Below are 795 nucleotides of genomic sequence, written 5' to 3'. Positions count from 1 at the left end.
AACGCCAAATGCATTTACCACATTCACATTCTAATTTATCGTAAATTATTAAATTATAGACTGGTGTCATTTCATCCAATAATTAAATAATATCTTTAACATCTGAGAGCATTCGGCAAAAGATTAACTGGATTCTTTATTCCACTGTCTGAATTTATTTCTGTAAAATTCTGGAGTAAGTCTATAGGACTTCAACTGCCTGATTAACGATATAGTCTTTCTACTATAAATTTTCTAATGCCGGATAAGTGGAACGCCCTTTACCTTTAAGGACTGACTGTATTAATAACAACCAATATTGAGTTGGCGATGAGACTAATTACAAGATGATTTAACTGGAGGAATTTTTTTTTTTATGGATGTTCATTAATTAGAGGTACAACTTTAATTTGATTATATCAAAGTTAAGAAAATGCCCTCCTGGCTTAACAAGAATTGCAGCAGCAGACTGCTACTCTGACATTTCCAACTGAAATTTACGTTCCTTTTCTCTTTCGTCCCTCTCCAATCTATTCTCCAATTTTGCATTTCCCAACTCAGTCTCCTTAAGCCTTAATTCGCTATCAAAAATACCCTCAGGTTCTTGTTGAGGATCTTTACTATCCAAATGACCCTGTGATATTAAAAAAGGATAATGTTTGTTTAATCCTTCCCTTTTCCCGAACTATTGATATTAATTCTATAATAATTTGATATCCCAATCCAGTCATTCGTCTTTGTCTCACACAATTCTTCTGAAGGCTCATTAATAAACTTGCGAAAACCTAAAGCAGGCATTATGACACTAGAGGGCTA

The sequence above is a fragment of the Penaeus monodon genome, chromosome 21, assembly GCF_015228065.2.
Source record: "Penaeus monodon isolate SGIC_2016 chromosome 21, NSTDA_Pmon_1, whole genome shotgun sequence".
Classification (NCBI taxonomy): Eukaryota; Metazoa; Arthropoda; class Malacostraca; order Decapoda; family Penaeidae; genus Penaeus; species Penaeus monodon.
This window is presented reverse-complemented; position numbering follows the sequence as displayed.